This window comes from Oryx dammah, unplaced genomic scaffold, assembly GCF_014754425.2.
Source record: "Oryx dammah isolate SB20612 unplaced genomic scaffold, SCBI_Odam_1.1 HiC_scaffold_2, whole genome shotgun sequence".
Classification (NCBI taxonomy): Eukaryota; Metazoa; Chordata; class Mammalia; order Artiodactyla; family Bovidae; genus Oryx; species Oryx dammah.
This window is the reverse complement of record NW_024070186.1, coordinates 163178889-163198920: the sequence shown is the minus strand read 5'-3', so window position 1 is coordinate 163198920 and position 20032 is coordinate 163178889. Positions and strand designations below refer to the sequence as shown.

The 20032-nt window shown below is 43.7% G+C and overlaps 1 protein-coding gene across 12 annotated transcripts in view; it reads right to left on the bottom strand.

Moving 5' to 3' along the window:
• Window positions 1-20032, bottom strand: part of RBFOX1 (RNA binding fox-1 homolog 1) — a 1681944-nt gene that overhangs the window by 593354 nt on the left and 1068558 nt on the right. The window lies entirely within an intron of this gene.

Below are 20032 nucleotides of genomic sequence, written 5' to 3'. Positions count from 1 at the left end.
GTTCTTATAGGAGAAGTCAGCACAGATGGAGGCTTGGACCAAGGGAGACATCTTGGAAGGATTTAGTAAATCATGAAGGGGAAAAAGTCAACAGGACTTGGTCATAGGTCAGATGTGAGCAGTGGTGAACTAGTTTTTGCCTTGAAAAAAAAAGAAAAAGAAATATTCTAGGAACCCAGTCTGGAATGTGATCCATCTCTATACCAATCATTTTGGGGATTCTTGATTAGGCGCTGAGCCTGTTCTTGAATGTCAGTGAAGAGGTGAAGATGCAAAAATGAAATCAGTTTTAGTTTTATGATGAACTGAAAGTTTATTAAAAAAAAAAAAAAAGAGTCCACAGAAGGAAAGTGAGAATAACATTACATCAATCCAAATATGAGATCAGAGAAGACACTAAACTTTAGAAAAAAAAAAAAAAAAGAAGAAGAAGAAGAAGAAGGATTTCTCTGGTGGTCTAGTGGTTAAAGAATTGGCATTCCAGTACAGGTGACTTGGGTTCGATTCCTGTTTGGGGAACTAAGATTCCACATGCTGTGGGACAACTAGGCCTGCAAGACTCAACAGAAAGATTCCAGATGCTGCAACTAAGGCTCAAAAATTAATAAATAAATATCTTTGTAAAGAATCTCTTTTTTTTTCAAAAGGAGAGAATCTGACCAAAGACACAAAAATGAGACTTAAGAGATGACTTCTCATGTGACCAAAACTGACAAAAAGCCAAAGGTTACATGAAGTTTGGAAACACAGAAGCATCAGAATTCCCTTGAAAGGCATGGAAAACTGGAAAAGGATCATGTCTTAGTTGTGCGGAGAAATTAGCTCTATTATTGTTATAAATGCCTTAAACATTTAGAACAGACACATGGCCACAACTGCACAGACAGTGCTGAGATATGTCAAGAAAAACAGAAGACAATTAATTAGTATGACAACATTCCCCAAGGAAGCCATTCAAACATTTAGTGGAAAACAGATATAATAAAATGCAATCATCTGGTGTCTATATTAGCAATAATTAGTATATATAATCAAAGCCAAGCCAAAGATTATTTTTCCATTCCAAGTGTGCAAACTAGAAACATTCTTCTTGGTACAGATGGGAGGCATGCACTGGAGTCTAGTTATTTGTTGGGACAGAGAAAAGACATGCTGGTTAGTCTTCCCAACAGACGAGGCAACCTGATCTGTATTTGGCAGACCAGAGAAAATCACTTCCTGCAAATCGTGTGCTCTCCGAAATAAAGTGAGAGGAAACTGCAGAGAGGATGGAGTGCAGAGAGTCGGGGGCAAGTGGCTGGACACATTTGATCAAATCCTTCCCTACATCACTTGAGCTACATATCTAGCTCTGGAAACTGGAGTCCAAACCATCACGTTTCGTTAGTGATAGTCCTCATGAGGCTTCTGAATTGTTTCTTGGGCAGGAGATAAATATCAATCATCTCTCTTTCCTGATTCTCTTTCAAATATAAGCACTGACATCTAAGTCAGGTGAGTTAGTTTCCCAGGCTCACCACCACTCTCCACCTCCGTCTCTGTGACAGACATTACTAGATGATAATGACACTCTTTCCCACTCAGCTTCAGTATCTTTACTCAAGAAGCAACTTGGGTGGTAAACTCATACACAATAAACTGTGGAAAATTCTGAAAGAGATGGGAATATCAGACCACCTGACCTGCCTCTTGAGAAATCTGTATGCAGGTCAGGAAGCAACAGTTAGAACTGGACATGGAACAACAGACTGGTTCCAAATAGGAAAAGGAGTACGTCAAGGCTGCATATTGTCACCCTGCTTATTTAACTTCTATGCAGAGTACCTCATGAGAAACGCTGGACTGGAAGAAACATAAGCTGGAATCAAGATTGGAGAAATATCAATAACTTCAGATATGCAGATGACACCACCCTTATGGCAGAAACTGAAGAGGAACTAAAAAGCCTCTTGATGAAAGTAAAAGAGGAGAGTGAAAAAGTTGGCTTAAAGCTCAACATTCAGAAAACGAAGATCATGGCATCTGGTCCCATCACTTCATGGCAAATAGATGGGCAAACAGTAGAAACAGTGTCAGACTTTATTTTTTTGGGCTCCAAAATCACTGCAGATGGTGACTGCAGTGATGAAATTAAAAGATGCTTACTCCTTGGAAAAAAAGTTATGACCAACCTAGATAGTATATTCAAAAGCAGAGACATTACTTTGCCGACTAAGGTCCGTCTAGTCAAGGCTATGGTTTTTCCTGTGGTCATGTATGGATGTGAGAGTTGGACTGTGAAGAAGGCTGAGCGCTGAAGAATTGATGCATTTGAACTGTGGTGTTGGAGAAGACTCTTGAGAGTCCCTTGGACTGCAAAGAGATCCAACCAGTCCATTCTGAAGGAAATCAGCCCTGGGATTTCTTTGGAAGGAATGATGCTAAAGCTGAAACTCCAGTACTTTGGCCACCTCATGCGAAGAGTTGACTCATTGGAAAAGACTCTGATGCTGGGAGGGATTGGGGGCAGGAGAAGGGGGCGACCCAGGATGAGGTGGCTGGATGGCATCACAGACTTGGATGGACGTGAGTCTGAGTGAACTCCAGGAGATGGTGATGAACAGGGAGGCCTGGCGTGCTGTGATTCATGGGGTCACAAAGAGTCAGACACGACTGAGTGACTGAACTGAACTGAACTGAAGAAAAGGGAGCAGACTATTGATATTTGCAGCAACTTGAGTAAATTTCTGGGGCATTATGTTGAGCGAGAGAAGTTGACTCTATAATATTACATACCATATATTCCCTGTATGTGATATTCTTGAAATCACAACATGTAAGTAATGAAGAACAGGTTGGTGGTTGTCAGGGGTTGGGGATGGGAGTAGGGTGGGAGAAAGTGGAACAATGTGAGGGATCCTTGTGATCAAACTGCTGCGTCTTGACTGTGGTGTAGACATATAAAGTGATACAGCGGTATAGAACTAAATATACACACATAGGATTACAAATAAAGCAGGGAGCCAAAATAATATCAGTAGATGACATCAATGTCTAGGTAAAAGCCTTAGATCTTACTGCATCAGTAAAATCAATCAATAATTGTTTTATGATACTACAGTATTTTTTTAAGATTTCCTTGGAGAAATCTGAGTAAAGGGTACCCAGGATCTCTGTGTATTATTTTGTAAGCTTTCTGTGCATCTACAAATCTGTAATTATCTCAAAATGCAATGTTTAAAAACAAACAAACAATGAAAACACAGCTCTTTGTGAATCTACCAATGACCAAAGTGATATAGTGATCAAATTATGTTCAAGATTATCTCTCCTCCCTAAAGTAGACCATTAGGCTTTTATCCATATTTGCTTTCAAAACCAAAGGGGGGAAAAATATAAGAAGTCTAATTTCCTGCCTAGATTCTGATTTTCATAAAAGTATTTCCATTCTCTCAACATAGGCTGCAGTGACCACAAAATGACATGACATGTGGACGTGCTTTGGGCTGTAGAGATGTTGCCAACGTTACCATCTCCAACTGGTATCAGCTCAGCAGTACTGGCAGAAATTGGGATCACCTAGACCCAGTCCTGGGGTTCCCTGGTGGCCAGGTGGTAAAGAATCCACCTAGCAGTACAGGAGATACGAGTTCGATCCATGGGTCAGGAGAAGGAAATGGCAACCCACTCCAGCATTCTGGGAAATCCCATGAACAGAGGAGCCTGGTGGGCTACAGTCCCTGGGGTCACTAAGTTGGCCATGACTTAGGGACTGAAGAACAACAACAACAAGCCCAGCCCTGGCATTGACAAGTGTCTGGAGTTTGGAGCTAAGCTCCAAACCCCAAGCCCTGGCAGCTTGTGTTGAGTCGGATTCTGCATGGCTCCGTCAGCCCCCATCCAAAGCCAGAGTACCAACATCCCGAAGCGGAATCGCATCTCACTGCTGGCAAAACAGCTCTTTTGATTCCATGGCAACCCTGCATCCTAACTGCATTTTGCATAGGCATTTACTCTACATTCATTTCCAAATTGAAATGGTATCTTGTACTACACATGTTTCTTGTGATAGTTTGTCCTGTGAATTCATTTAATAATGAAGCATATGGTCTGTCTTCCCATTTCAAGAACCTGGGTCGTGTTCACAACAGCCAACTGCCAAGCGTTGCACATACACAAGGAGGAGCTTTTCAGCCTGCGATTTTGAGGATGAAAAGAGGCTCAGGTGAGCTTGCTTCCATTAACCTGTGCCAATGAGAAAATGATTGTATTCTCCCACACTCAATAGCATGGAAGTTGGTGAATATTTAGTAGTGTAATCAAGGATAACAAGTATAGAATGGGAGCACTCTGTTCAAACTTTCTCCAGCTTTTCACAGTGTGACAGCAGAGGATGTGTGTTTATTATAATGAAAATGTTGTTTAAAAGGCACTTTGTTGTGTGTGTGTGTGTGTGTGTGTGTGAAGAAAACAGGTTACCACATACACTGTAGGGATGTAAACGAATGAAATCTTTTGGGAGGCAAATTTTAGCAACGTTTATGAAAAGTGAATTGATCCAGCCCTTGCTAGGCTAAGAAATTATCCTATAAATATACATGCACAAGAGACAGATGTATAAATAAATGCAATGCTTGAAATAGGAAAAAAAAAGAAACTTAAGCCAAACTGTTTTTATCAGCATTAATAAGGAATCTATTAAATAAATACCACTTCATTCATAAAACAGAATACAATGAAACTATTAAAAATAAGTTAGTTGTATACATCCAGTATGAAATTATTATACATGGCATATTCATGTATAAACATTAGCACTAGCCAGCTGGTTAATTTCTTTCTTTCTTTCTTTGGTGGCTAGCTGATGAATCTTTCATGGACCAATTCTGGGAATATTGCTACATCTCTTATCCATGGTTCTTTTTTTTAAAAAACTGGAATAAAGTTACATTATAACGTTGTGATAGGTTCTGTTGTACAACAAAATGAATCAGCTATATGCGTACATATAGCCCCTCCCTCTTAGATTTCCCTGCCCACCCCCATCCCGTCCCTCTCAGGCATCACAGAGCACCAAACCGTGCTCCCTGTGCTATACAGCAGGCTCTCACTACCTCTCTGTTCCCCATGTGGCAATGTACGTATATCAATACCAGTCTCCCAGTTCATCCCCCACCATGCCCACAGGCCCATTCTCTACATCTGCATCTCTGTCACTGCCCTGCACATAAATCCATCTGTACTGCTTGTCTAGGTTCCACATGTTCATTGTGACACTATTTCCAATCGCCAGGACACGGAAGCAACCTAAGTGTCTATCAACAGACTACTGGGTTAAGAAAATGTGGCAGATACGCACAGTGGAATACTACTCAGCCATACAATGGAACAAAATTGGATCATTCGTACATGGATGGACCTAGAGTCTAGACATGGGTGGACCTAGAGTCTGTCATGCAAAGTGAACTATGTTAGAAAGAGAAAAAAGTATTCTATGGTTCTTGATTCCTTTCTCAAGATCTGCTTCTGTAAGGAGATCTGAAGACACCTATGGACTGGGGTAAATAGGGAGTGATTATTTCAAGGGTGTAAAGTTTCAGTCGTGTTAGATGAACAAGTTTTAGAGATGTGATTGACCCAAGGTACAACATAGTACCTGGAGTTACGGTATCCTGTTGGGTGCTTCAAAGAAGGTGTGTGTATGAGCTCAGGCATGCCCAATTTCTTTGCGACCCCATGGACTGCAGCCTAGCAGGCTCTTCTGTTCATGGAATTTTTTCCAGGCAAGAATACTGGAGTAGATTGCCATTTCCTTCTCCAGGGATCTTCCTGACCCAGGGGTTGAACACACGTCTCTTAAGTCTCCTGTACTGGCAGGCGGGTTCTTTACCACTACTGTCACCTGGGAGTTAAGAGGGTAGATCTCCTGTTAAGTGTTCTCACACACACACACAACGAAGAGACACAGGATACTCTGAAAAGGTGCTGAATATGTCCATCACCTTAATAACAGTGATGATATCACGGGCTTATGCATATATCTGAACGCATCAAACTGTACATATTGAATATATATCATTCCCTGTGTTTCAATGACACTAAAATACAGCACTTTAATTTTTTTTAAGCTCACCCTTTCAGAATCTAAAGGGAAAACATCCCCAAACTTTGCTTCATCTTTGATTTTTCAAAAGACATATTTCATGATGCTACTCAGCCTCTCCAAAGATGTGCATGCTGAGGAGGGCATGGCAACCCACTCCAGTATTCTCACATGGAGAATCCCTGTGGACAGAGGAGTCTGGCAGGCTATAGTTCATAGGGTTGCAAAGAGTTGGACACCACTGAAGTGACTTAGCACACATACACTATTCAATAATAATATGCAATTCATATATTGCATACGTATACATACACATATATATATGGCATATGTAAACACACACAGTTGAAGGTAGGGTCCAGCTAGTCCCCAAACTAAGTTTTACAATCCTCTATTACCATTTTCTTGCAAGTATCCATTTACCTTTAACATTTTCTAAATGCCTTCTTTAAGAAGAGTAGGCATTTAGCCCACTCTAACATAAAGAAGAACTTCTAACAGTTAAAGTCATGTAGAAGGACTGCCTTGTGCGACAGTCCCAACCCTGAGTGCACTCAAGCACATGGGCTCTCGTGGGATGAATCGTAAGATCCAAGGGTCTCTCTGTGATGGAGCTGTCTCTCAGGCTCTCTTTCACTCACATGGAATGCTTGCCACGCACTTAAGCTGTAGTTGCTCTAATCTCCTGGGTGTAGATACATGGACTGGTTCTCACCCCTCCACCTGTAACATCTTTTGCCTGCCTCCTCAACAACACAATAGCACATGACTGATGCCGAAAGCTCAGCTTCTCGTACACAAGTGTTGAATTGAATCTCAGAGACAGTGGAGACACAGCGGGGCTTCTGCCTCGAAAAACTGTTGTGTCTCAACTCAGATAAGATAGTGGGAAGTTTTATAGTAATGGTTCAAAGACAGTGTGATCAGCTCATGGCTGGTGGTGAGGTAGGTAGGAGTCTGCATTATCACCCTTCAGGTCCAAGTGGTCTGTGGTCTACAGGACTGTGGGCAGCCATCCCATCATTAATCTTTGCCTTCTCCCACCTGGAGGGGGTTCCAGAATCTGCAAAACAGCTCAAAGATATTGTAGTGCGGATCCTTTGATGAGAAAGCAAGACTTTGCCCCGAGGCTGCTCTTGACTGTTGCCTCCCTTCCCTCCCCATCCCTTCCTAATTACCAATTCCTAGATTCTGCCCCTTGGAACTCTGGAAAGGACATGGAGGCTGGAGGAAAGCTGTTCTCTGTAATCAAAGAAATGGGGGACACAGGCTTTGTGCCTAGGGCCCCCGCAGGGTCCTGCTTGGTATCATAACTGCTTCTGTATTCATATCATGTCTTCCTCTGATTGGAAATCCTTCAGGGCAGTGAGTGGCTTGATTCTGTTTATTTCTTCATCTTACAACACTAGCCACATAGTAGGTGTACAGTGCGTGACTCTGGGATGATAAAATCAACCCTGCAAAGCAACCTTGAGTGCATGTCTATCTACAGTGTTCCTTATGAATTCTAGACTTTTAAATATTCTGTCAGAATATTTAAAACAATCTGCTGTTAAAATAGTAATAAAGGAGACAGCAGCAGTGATGGCAATAATGTATAAATTGAAAAGTAAATCCATAGAGATGTCAATAGATTGTATTTGTGTTTCTTTATTTCCATTTCCCCTTATTTGAGAAGGGGTGTTTTCATCAGCTTGAATGCCTAACTAGAGTAATTTACATCCCCCTGGTATCAAGAGCCAAAGCATGTGATGGCTGCCTTCTTTGGGGATCCTTCCTCGTGGTATTTCTCCTCTCAAAATGACTAGCTGCTAACAAGCACTGCAATAAAGTAGATGCTTCTTCCATCCAATAAATGTCCTCTTTCCTTGAGTCAAAATTTTCTGGAAGGTGGGACAGAGAGGAAAGGTAAAATAAAAGATTGCATTTATAGTTTGGCCACAGAGACTAAATCAGATCATGTTTATTGATTTCTTTCAATCAATAGACATGGAAAAGTTCAGGAGATTCTGACCCATGCCTCTAGGTATGCATTTGAGAGAGGTTCTTACTCAGCCCTGAAGTTGAGTTATTGCAGAATAAAAAAAACAAAACAAAGCAAAACATTTGTGTACACCCAGTGACACAGATATATTCCTAACAAGAGGGAAGGAGGAAATTCAGCTCCTATTATTTTTTTCTGCAGCCAGATTATAATATTAAAAGATAGGTTTTACACAAATTATTAAGCTATGTCCTGGTTCTATGTTATTAACTGTAAGAAATAAAGACGCAAAGTGGTCTATTTTCAAGGACAGCCAGCTTTGAGTGACAGCTTGCTGATGTAGCAGCCGTAAGGGTTACAAAACTGGAAAGTCTGGGCAAACAGGGAGAGTGGAATACTTAGGATTTTTCACTTGAATGGGAATAAGTGTACAGAAAAGGAGGAAAGAAGATTCAGGGAGGGGCCAGCCCATAAACAGGAAAGGGATGAACTTAGCCAATGTCCTGGGAAGTGTGTTCACCCTGAGAACAGGTTGGGGGGGGGCGGGGGGGTGAGGGGAGAGGGGGAACCTGTGTGCTAAGGAAACACACTGCTCCTTGTAATGGCTCTCTGGGTGTGCCTGCCCACCAGACACCTGATCTTGCAAGACCGCGGTTAAAGCCTCTCTTCTCATCTCATTAAAGCCTCACTTCAAGTCTCCAAGTCCATTCTTTGACTTTGGGCTTTAACTCCCACATTAACCAAAAGATAGTCTCCCCAAAACATAACAGAATCACAGATGGACGCACTGTGGATCACAAGATTAAACAGGATTCACACAGTTACAATGGCCATCCCTCGTTTATGTTTTTGCACAGATTACATTTGTTCTCAGAAACCATCTCTGCCTGTTGGACACTCACGTCCCCTGGAGTCTTCCAGGAATTTAAGTTCCTCCGTCCCAGGCTCTGTACCACTCATTGTGTACAGCCTCTTCTGGAGAGGGAACACGGTCTACCATGTTTGGAAGTCTCATGTTTATACCTATAAAGGACCAATCTATCTAAATTATTTTTTGCAGGAGCTGAACTAACCTGGATACACTTGCTTTTCTCACGCAGTATTTCCAGGTGTGTTAGTTGCTCAGTCCTGTCCGACTCTTTGGGATCCCATGGACTATACAGTCCATGGCATTCTCCAGACCAGAATACTGGAGTGGGTACCCTTTCCCTTCTCCAGGGGATCTTCCCAACCCAGGGATTGAACCCAGGTCTCCCACATTGCAGGCGGATTCTTTACCAGCTGAGCCACCAGGGAAGCCTTTATTTCCAAAGGGAAACTAAATCCTTCTTCCTGACATGTACACATGTCAGACTCAGGTATTTTTCCTTTTTTCCCAACATCGTTGACACATTAGAGAGACGGCTGACTATGAGGCAAATGGAACCAGAGACCTTAGGTAAGCTATGCTTATCTTTACCGAGACAGCAGAGCCAGTAGTTCGGTTGCACCAGACCTTATGGGCACCACTTTTAAAGAAGCCTGAGTTCAAGTTGAAATTAAAGTTTTAATGGGGTTTGGGGGCTTCCCTGGTGGCTCAGTGGTAAAGAATCTACCTGCCAATGCAGGAGACATGGGTTCGATCCCTGGTCAGAGAAGATCCCACATGCCATGGAGCAACTAAGCCCGTGGGCCACAGCTACTGACTCCTGGTCTCTAGGGCCCGTGCTCTGCAACAAGAGAAACCACTGCCAGGAGAAGTCTGCACGCCACAACTAGACACTAGCTCCCGCTTGCCACAACTAGAGAAAGCCCATGCAACATTGAAGACCCAGCACAGCCAAAAATAAACAGATAATGAGGTTTTGAAGTGTGATCGGATAAAGGGGATAGCAGCAACATTCTCTGGCTACCAGGGCAGCTAGTGGGTGGAATGAGGTAGACATTGGATACACCTAGTAGTAATAAATCCATAGTTTGTTCCTGATGAATCATCTCTTCCTCATTTTTTTTTTTTTTTTTGGTAGCAGTATTTCTCTTTCCACTGATAGAATGCTTTCCACATGGTGGTTTTACTAAGTTATGTAAACCCCACCTCTCTGACTGCTATTGATATGTGGTCTTTGTGGGATCAAATTCTTTTATGCTTCTACCCCCAGGGGTCAGTTCAGGGATGAGGATGTGATGCAAAGAGAGCTGATATCTCTCTTATTTTATATATGGAAGCTAGAAGAAAGAGGATCATGTCTTGGTTCAAAACATGAGCTGTTAAGAATATAGCCTGAAGGCTACAACTAGCCTCATGAAGAAAACCTGCTGAAGAATGAAACCAATGCTCAGAAAGAAGCCAAAAGATGGCGAGGAGACATAACATCAGTGACATATATTCAAACCCCTGGACCCAGCCCTGCCTGAAGACATTTTTTTTTTTGAGCCATAATTTTATGAGCCAATACATCTCATTGTTATGAAGCAAGATTAAACTTGTTGGAATTTGGTTTTTGTCCCTTGCAATGAAAACCTTACTGATGAATCCAAGTGAAGGCAGCAAAATGTGACCTACCACCCATTCTGTGGCTGATTTTTCAAAATCCTCTTTCTCAGAGAGCTCTGATTTGGGCTAAGGTGGCTTCTAGATAAAGTCTCCCTGGTGGCTCAGACGGTAAAGAATCCGTCTGCAATGCAAGAGACTGCCTTCAATCCCTGGATGGGCAAGAGCTCCTGGAGAAGAGCATGGCAACCCACTCTAGTATTCTTGCCTGGAGAATCCCACTGGGCGGAGGAGCCTGGTGGGCTACAGTCCATGGAGTCGCAAAGAGTCAGACAAGAGTGAGCAGTGACTAAGCACACTCACACAGCTTTTGGATCAACAGTAATCTTTCTTTCCTTTGGACAACTTCATAGACAGTGAGGCTGGAGCCCTGGATGGAGCTTAACAAAATTGTTCCTGAAAATGGAACAAGCTTCACAGCCTCTTTCATCTGAGGGAGAGAATTCCTGTACTACCATAAAAATAATTTTGGAAAGAAATGCATCTGCTTTCAGAAAGTGTCTGCCAAGATGTGGCCTGATGTAATTTAAAATGGCTAAGACAATCAGCTCGAAAATTAAGGTTTCTAATGGGAACACCTACTCAGCCCTAATAATAGGGGAACTACCATCATAATTATAATGTGGTGGAAGCAGGCACATCATTAACTAACTTTTCTCAGCTACTGCAATTAACGAGCATCTATAGATTGAGTAAATTATTAATAACCCACACATGCTCCAATGCACACTGCTGGCTGTTTTTTTTTTTTTTCCAAGTAAGAAGCAAAAGTTAACAGCTGATATCCAAACAACCTTTGATTTATCTCTTTTACAACATTACTGTACTCTTCAGTAATTCCTTCTGGAGGAGATAACAGTTGTAGAGAATGGAGTAGTGAATAGAGAAGTGAGCAATGCCATCAACAGATGAAGCATCTTTTATGAGTTGATCAAACAGTCCCATTCCTTAAGTTCTTCATGGTGCAATCATTTATGGAACTGTTGTTATCACTGAGTGCTAGTAATGGGGCAAGTTGTTATGGCTGTTACTTTATACAGTAGGATGTGAATCAGCAGTTCTCAAAGACAGCCTAGGGACCAATTTAGTTTATGCTCTTCACAAATAATCTCCTCAAATCACAGGGCATTAACACAAGGTGGCCCAGTCCACTGTATAAGTGATAAAGAAGACAAAAAACGGAGAGGGAGAGCTCCAGAAAGAGTGAAGGGTCACAGTCAAGGTTGCACAAAGAGGTCTGCAAGTCTCTTCCATCTCTTACACTTAAATTGTTGACAGCACTGGGTAAATAAAGCATATTCCTTGGCTTTAAGGTGTGCATGTTCTAAGACAAGGAGGCTACTGAATAAGAAACATCAATATACTGTGAAAGCCCTATGGTTGGAATAAATAAGGGGAGGCGGGAGGGAAGAATAGGCAACCCAGCCTAGGGCAGGAGGCTCACAGATTCCCCTCCCCAGAGGTTTAAAATCTCTGGGTTCTTTAGGGACAAAGGGCAGGGGAAGTGAGGGGTGGGAAGTGGTGGGGAGGGAAGGAGTGGGGAGGGAAGGGAAGGGAAGAGAATAAAGTAAAACACTGCTGTATAGTATAAACTAACACAACATTGTAAAGCAATGAAACACCAATAATAATCAATTAAAATAATAAATAGTAAATTCTGAAAAGCACCAAAAAAGATAATAAAGACTGTATACTTTAAAAGGGTGACCTTTATTATATGACATCCCTTATATGCGGAATCTAAAAAACAGAAGATAGAAATGAATTTCTTTATAAAACAGAAGTAAAGACATAGATGTAGAAAACAAACTTATGGTTACCAGGAGGCAAGGAGGGGGCAGTAAATGGGGAGACTGGGATTGATATATAACACTGTGTGTGTGTGAGCGTGTGTGTTAGTCGCTCAGTCCTGTCCAACTCTTTGCAATCCCATGGTCTGTGGCCCATCAGGCTCTTCTGTTCATGGGATTTTCCAGGTAAGAATACTGGAGTGGATTGCCATTCCCTCCTCCAGGGGATCTTCCTGACCCAGGGATTGAACCTGGTTCTCCTGCATTGCAGGCAGAGTCTTTGCCGTGTAAGTCACGAGGAAAATCCCATATATGCACTACTAGATATAAAATAGAGAGTGAATAGGACCTGCTGTATAATATAAGAAAGTCTACTCAATATCTGTAATGGTCTATATGGGAAAGAATCTAAAAAAGAGTGGATATATGTATATGGGTAACTGATTCACTTTGCTGTACCTCTGAAACTAACACAACATTGTAAATCAACTATACTCCGAATAAAAAATAAATTATTAAAAAAGAAAAGAAAATAGAATAGAATGAAATAAAGAAGTGATGAGGTAAAACAGAGGTAGAAACGGTCCCCACAGAGAAAACACTGTATATAAAGGTCTGGATGTAAGAAAGGCATGGAACATACTTGGAAAAAGAGGCCACCTGATGTAGTTTGAGTACAGCTAAGACGGTGGGCAGGGGCCAGGTGAGAAGGGCTGTCTTAAGGATCAGATGCTCACCACTGAGAGCAGTGGCCAGCCTGTGTGGAGTCTCCAGGAAGGGACTGTACTGATGGGAAGATCACTGAGACAGCAGCTGGCAGAACAGAGTGGAGATGGGATGTGATTAGGGGAAGAAAGAACCCAGAGAATTTTCACCAATCTGTGGGATGACTGTGGCCTTAACCAGAGGCTCAGCAGTGTGGACACAGCGGAACCAATGGAAGCCTTTTCATGATTGTGTGTGTGTGTGTGTGTGAGTGTGTGTGTGTGTGTGTGTATGGTTGCATGCTTAGTCACCATCAGCTGTCTCTGACTCTTTGTGACCCCATGGACTATAGCCTGCCAGGCTCCTCTGTCCATGGGATTCTCCAGGCAAGAATACTAGAGTGGTTACATTCCCTTCTCCAGGGGATCTTCCCAAACCACGGATCAAACCTGGTCTTCTGCACTGCAGGCAGATTCTTTACCATCTAAGCCACCAGGGAAACACCTTTTCATGATTATCAGGAGGTAAAACTCAAAGTCTGGACTCTTGAGTCTGAGACTCCAGCCAAGTCCTTAACAGGCAAGCCACCATACTTGCCTGTTAAGTATGCAATCCTACCAGATTCAAACACCACCAGGAAGTCCAGTAACCTTGGCTCTGAGTCAAAAACACAAAGGTGGAGATTCCAGAAGCCTGGGCTGCAGGTGATGATTTCCAAAACCTGGGTTTCCCTCTTCCATCTCTCTCAACCTGCATTTTCAAAGACCAAAGCCTACCGGAAGGTTGTTGTCATTCAGTGGCTAAGTCGTGTCTGGCTCTTTACGACTTCATGCACTGAAGCACACCAGGCTTCCCTGTCCTTCACCATCTCCTGGTGTTTGCACACAAACTCATCCATTGAGTCAGTGATGCCATCTAACCATCTCATCCTCAGTCGTCCCCTTCTCCTCCTGCCTTCACTGGGATGTGGGGAGTCTTTTAGAAAGAAAGAACAAGTGTAGGATAGGTAGACCAGAAGGCCCCTTCCCTCGAAGAACTTTATAGGCCAGAGAAGTAGCAGAATACGATGATTCCAGGTGTTTCTTGACGTCTCCATCCATGAAAAGGCATCAGCCTGAACTGATTTTAGCCACATGCAGAGTCATCTAGCTGAGTACTGTGAGCAGGAGGAGGAAAGGAGAAGTGACCCAGGGGTCATTCGGCTACAAACATACTCAGAGCCTGTCTGCGGGCAAGTGCCTGGGGCTGCTGAATTCAGGATCAGTCTTACACAGTCTCTGCCTTCCAGGTCTCATTGGGTTTCTGCTCAAACGATTGCCTCATTTTGAGATCATTCAAGCATGTTAAAACTGTAGACAGCAGAGCAGCACATCTATTCAATGACCATTTAAACTATACAACTGGAATTTATCACGAGTACAAGGGAGAGGGTGAGTCGTTAGAAAATCAAACTTGGAAAATCTCCACTTGTGATCAAACAGTTCTGTTTTCTGCTCAGGGAACTGGGCACTGCAGCCTTCAAACATTAAACAGATACAGCCTCTGCTTGGTGGAAAAAAGGGATCCGAGGTCGAGATGCATACAGCAAAATAGGTCTTAAAATAGAAAGGAAAAGACGTAAAAAATGCAAAGGATGAACTTGAGACAAGGTGAAAATAAAAGAAGGAGGCAGTATAGGTGAGCTTCCCCATGGCTCAAGCAGAAAAGAATCTGTCTGCAATGCAGGAGACCCAGGAGACAGGTATTCATTCCCTGGGTCAGGAAGATCCCCTGGAGGAGGGCATGGCAACCACTCCAGTATTCTCACCTAGAGAATCCCACGAACAGAAAAGGCTGGCAGGCTACAGTTCATGCCATTGCAAAGAGCCAGACATGACTGAGCACATACATGACGACATACATATAGGTAAATGCAAAAAATAAATAAATAAATAAAAAACAACACCAACATTCTGTAATAGCCTGTATGTTTGCTGAAATCTGCCTTCTTGGAGGCTTTTTTTTTTTTTTTTTTTTGTAATGATCATTAAAGAGGAAACTCCTCTATAGACCAGTGGTTCCCAACCCACTTGGCAATCAAGGACCATGTTCACAGAAGACAAATTTTTCCAAGAACACAGGGTCGGGGTGATGGTTTCTGGATGATTCAAGAGCTCCTATGAGAATCTAATGTCACCACTGATGTGATAGGAGGTGGAGCTCAGGCAGTAATGTGAGGGATGGGGAGTAGCTACAAATATAGATGAAGCTTCTACCCCTCTGCCCACTGCTCACCTCACTGTCCCACCCAGCTTCTAACCGGCCAGGAGGTCACATTACTGGTCCCTGGCCTGGCGGTTGGGGAACTCTGCTACAGACAACATCTGTGATACTTTTAAATCTCATCTGTTTATATGCGCATGTTCTTTTCATCATAACTATTGGTCTGACAGAGACCAGGCACTATAAGGTCTAAAGATCTGGGATTCTATGAGTTAGGGTTGTGAAGCAGCACTTTTTCGGGTCCTCTAAGAAGGCTGAGTGCCAAAGAATTGAGCCTTCAAGCTGTGGTGCTGGAGAAGACTCTTGAGAGTCCCTTGGACTGCAAGGAGATCAAGAGAGTCCATCCTAAAGGAAATCAACCCTGAATATTTATTGGAAGGACTGATGCTGAAGCTGAAGCTCCAATCCTTTGGCCACCTGATGTGAAGAGCTGACTCACTGGAAAAGATCCTGATGCTGGGAAAGACAGGGTAGGAAGAGAAGGGAGGGTACGAGAAAGGATGAGCTGGTTGGATGGCATCACTGACTCAATGGACATGAGTTTGAGCAAACTCTGGGTTATGGTGAAGGAACAGGAAGCCTGGCATGCTGCAGCACATGGGGTCACAGAGAGGTGGACACAACTTAATAACTGAACAACAGCAATAGAGTGGATTGTGCCTCATTTCCTGGAGACAGGTCTGACTGAGTTGGTCCATCCATCTTTGGCCATTTGCTAAAGAGCAACCTTTTCACTTAGGGTCTGATCTTGTGGTGGCCTTTTTAACCTCCTTGGAAAGCCACTCAGAAAACAATCCCCACAGTTTCAGCTCCTAGGCCCACAGTAGCTTTATTCCAAAAGTGGGTTCCACGGAAGTTCCTTAACAAGTCACCTACGTGGGGTACTTCATGTTTGCTGCCAAACTCAACATGCTGTTTGATCCCATTTCTTCTGAAGAACAAACTACATAATCACTCATGTTATTGTTGTTGTTGTTTAATCACTAAGTTGTGTTTGACCCTTTTGCAAGCCCATGGACTGAAGCCCACCAGGCTCCTCTGTCCATGGGATTTTCCAGGCAAGATACTGTTGTGGGTTGCCATTCCCTTCTCCTGGGGCTCTTCTCGACACAGGGATTAAACCCATGGCTCTTGCACTGGCAGGTGGATTCTTTATATCACTGAGCCACCTGGGAAGCCCCAGAGCAACAAGGTTGATGGCAAAGTAGAGGCAATGCGGTTAAACAAGAGTAACACAGAAGGTGGCGGGAGGGGGACTGTGGCTTCCACAGTACCCACTTTTTAGCTCTTGGCTGGTAAACTCACAGAATAATGTGCTTCAGATGATATGCCTCACAATGGAAATCTCTGGGCAGGATTTCAGATAACATGACGATGCATGAGAACGTAGAAAGCAAACATACACCAAGGCCACCTGCAACTGCCATCTCAGAGTTTCTAAAGTGGAACGAGCTACATGCCACAGGCATATTGCTCTTGCTTAGTTCCAATAAGGAACTCAAGAAGCGCCGAATGAAATGCAAAAGTGAACCCCAACAACCGGCCCTCCCTAGTACCAGAAAGCTGAAAACCACTTCTGGTCACTGGCCCTAGCAAGCCCAGCCTTTTTGGAAGGTGGGGTTAAGGGCTGGTGGGTAGGTGAAAGGTCTGACTGGTTCAGCCGAGTGTATGGATGCTGCAACTCCCTCTCTGCCTCGGCTTGAGAAAGACCACTACTGCAAGTACATGTTCAAAGGCAAGATATATTACTAGCAAGCAGAGGTATTGTTTTTAGCGCCAGAGACATTTGGAATTTCAGTGTTACATCTGCAGTTACTAGATGGGGTCTTTGCCTCTGGTCTCACAGGGAAAAGATAAGTGGCTTAAAGTAGGACCTGCAGTTGGTACCCAAGAGTGCCTTCTGTGGTGCCACTCCCCTCCCCAATACAGATGTACTGAAACATACAAATCTCATTTTAAAACTCATCTTTACCCCCTTTGGAAGAGAACGAAAAATAGAGGAGTTAGCAGGTTTCCCATGGATGGAGGAGCCTGGAAAGCTGCAGTCCATGGGGTTGCTGTGGGTCGGACATGAATGAGCGACTTCACTTTGACTTTTCACTTTCATGCATTGGAGAAAGGAAATGGCAACCCACTCCAGTGTTCTTGCCTGGAGAATCGCAGGGACAGGGAAGCCTGGTGGGCTGCCGTCTGTGGGGTTGCACAGAGTCGGACACGATTGAAGCGACTTAGCAGCAGCAGCAGCAGTTTTCAGCAGAGTACCCTTAGCCTCCAGTCAGGTAATCAAATGGCAAGAGAAGGTGGGATGAGAGCTTCCCTAGGAGGGATGAAGGAAGGAGTGGATGCCCAAGAGTGACAGAGGATGCACACGGCCACCACTGCTGCTCCTCAGGGGGTCAGCGGACAGGAAGGGACACAGCCCTCCAAGGAGCAGACTGCCCCAGAACGAAGAGGGCTGACCATGTGCAGGCGTCATGGAGAGGCATAATGGGGTGGGGGGAGAGAGAAAAAAGAAATTGATTTAGAAATCACATGTCTTCCCAACACAGGGCCATGCCCAAAGATACATTTCTGTTCCTTTGTTTCAAGATCTGCATCAGCACCTAGATGAGGCCAAGCTCAACTGTTAAGCAAGAATCCACGAGATGAACCTGGCTGCTAAATACTCTCAATTAACATCACTCGGGAAAATCGGAAACGTGGCAATTGTCTGCAGGTCGTAATATGAGAACCTGAACTCCCTTTAAGTGCAAAACCAAACAAACAAAACAGGCATATGGCAGGAGGGGAGCTCTGAGTCCTTGACAAGAAGTGAAGTGTTAGTCCCTCAGGCATGTCTGACTCTCTGTGATGCCGTGGACTGTAGCCCACAGGGCTCCTCTGTCCATGGAATTCTCCAGGCAAGAATACTGCAGTGGGACACCACTCCCTTCTCCAGGGGATCCTTTCTGATCCAGGGATCGAACCTAGATCTCCTGCATTGAAGGGAGATTCTTTACCATCTGAGCCACCAGGGAAGCCCATTCTTGACTATAGTCCATTCTGAAATCCAGGATCACTGTCAATCAAGCTAACCAGCTTACCTAGGATTTGGTGAGAAGAAAAACTCAGCAAAACATGAAAACGTGGCAGCTAACCCATGTAGAACTCATGTATTTCCCATCCCTCCATTGGAGGAGGTAGGCAGGCGATGACTTTCGAGTAGGCAAAGGCATCTCGGATTACAGACACTGCAAGACTGGAGACCTCCAGGGAGACACAAACCCAACACTGCCGAATAGCAACCTTCAGAAATCACCTTTTCGGGCCATAAAGACTCTTTTATTCCATGGCTTGATTTGCTATTGATTTAAGGCTCTTCTTCATAGTGATGCAGGAAAACATTTGGTTTTCTCAGATGTAAGTAGGAGGAAGCCTGTCTGGGAAAAGTGAGGGGAGTCTGTTGTGCAGAGCAATGCCACCATCCAAAGGGAGCTGAAATGCATCCCTAAATGCCTACAGGGAAAATTTCTTTTTGGCCATGACCCCATGGCATGTGGGATCGTAGTTCCTTGACCAGGGATAAACGTGTGCCACCTGCACCTCCCGCCAAGCAGGAGATACACAAGAGATGCAGGTTTAATCCCTGGATTGGGAAGATCCCTGGAGAAGGGAATGGAAACCCAATCCAGTATTCTTGCCTGGGAAATCCCATGATCAGAGGAGCCTGGTGGGCTACATTCCAAGAAGTCACAAATGAGTTGGACATGACGGAGCGACTAAACGGTAACAACTCCTGTCATGGGTGCTCAAGGATCCACTGGATCGCCAAGGAAGTCCCTAAAGTTTCTGAATAAGTCTAGCTTCCTGTATATCAGGAACTTATCATCAGGTAACTCTGGATCCATAATGGGCATCAGCAACGTAGACTCCATGTAATGAAGCAAGAAGGTATGTTTAGATGTGCAGCCATTCCTCTGGGGAGAAGTGGCTTCACTTTCATTAGACTCCGAGGATTCTGAGACTCTCCAAATGAAGATATATTCAAGATATCTTAAATCATCATCTTAGCAAACCACAGAGATCTTCATACTCTACCTCCCAGAGGGGTGAATCTTTTGCAGACCTGTTTCCCCAAAGGAGAAAGCTTACAGACATGTCAACCCTGAACTCAGACTTTAAAACATTCAAGGACGCCCAGGAACCAGAATAAGAATGTTCTGAAGACAATACCCTGTTTTGTTTTGTTTTGTTTTTCCTTTTGGCATGCGGGATGTTAGTTCACCAACAAGGGGTTGAACCTGCACCCTCTTCAGTGGAAGCACAAAGTCTTAGCCCCTGGACTGCCAGGGTTTCAAAAGTCATGATCCTTCCAACATCTATGAACACACATTCTTGTGTAAGATCTGGAGTCAAGGGGCTTTCACTAAACACACACAGGGCAGAATGCACTGCTCCCCTCCATGCTTATCACACGGTTTGACATACAACAGATGCTCAATAAACACTGTTGGTTAATATACATGAATAAAACCCTGTTGATTAATAAACACAAATAAACGAGTGAATGAATGAGTGAATGTAAGACCAAATGAAGCACTTCTAAGGAGACTTCACGGTAAAGAAGTATCTGTGGAGCTGACTTCCCAGGCTCTGGGTCCTTGCTGGCCTCCAAGGACACAGAAAAGATAAAAAGGGTG